The sequence below is a fragment of the Silene latifolia genome, chromosome 3 (genome assembly GCF_048544455.1).
Source record: "Silene latifolia isolate original U9 population chromosome 3, ASM4854445v1, whole genome shotgun sequence".
NCBI classification, from domain to species: domain Eukaryota; kingdom Viridiplantae; phylum Streptophyta; class Magnoliopsida; order Caryophyllales; family Caryophyllaceae; genus Silene; species Silene latifolia.
Window position 1 is genome coordinate 144,908,684 of NC_133528.1, and position 681 is coordinate 144,909,364.

A 681-nucleotide genomic window follows, 5' to 3' on the forward strand; every position below is an offset into this window, starting at 1 on the left:
ATGCTCCGTAATGAGATTCATATATTTCAACAAGAAGACGGGGAGTCTTTAGGTGAAGTTTGGGACCGATATCAAGACTTAATAGCAAGTTGTCCCCATCATGGAATCCCGGAATGGTACATCACTCAAACATTCTTTCAAACATTGCTACCTAGGACTAAGGAGATGGTAAATGCCTCCGCGGGGGGAGGATTTGATCACTTGAATGATGAACAAGGCACGACATTGATCAAGAAAATGGTAGATTCGGAAGCAAACTATGGTTCTAGAGGAAACATGCTAAGAAGGAATGGGAAGTTCCCTAAGGAAAACCCCTCCAACTCCGGGACAAATGTCAAGCTCGACTTACTCACAAAACAACTTGAAAAGCTACAAAGAAATCAAGTGCACCAAGCCACGACCTCACATGGGCCACCCATGGAGGAAGTGGTTCAAGCTTCAAGTTGTGAGCTTTGTGGAGGGAGTGGTCATACCTTTGATTTGTGTGCCAACAACTATACCGGTGGCTATGAAGAGAATGTCCAAGATGTTAATGCTTTCCAAAGCTATAACAACATTACAAGACCACCTAGACCACCCTACAACAATCCCAATGTCTACAACCCAAACACCAACTTCTACCATCCCGGTTGAGGAACCACCCCAATTTTAGCTACAAAAGTGCCAATGTTCAAAACCCAC

At 44.1% G+C, this 681-nt stretch overlaps 1 non-coding gene across 1 annotated transcript; it reads right to left on the minus strand.

Moving 5' to 3' along the window:
• On the minus strand, positions 1-107 carry LOC141650117 (small nucleolar RNA R71). Its single transcript, XR_012546174.1, has one exon. It is a non-coding gene; the product is annotated as a small nucleolar RNA R71 (small nucleolar RNA).
• Positions 108-681: the final 574 nt, after the last annotated feature.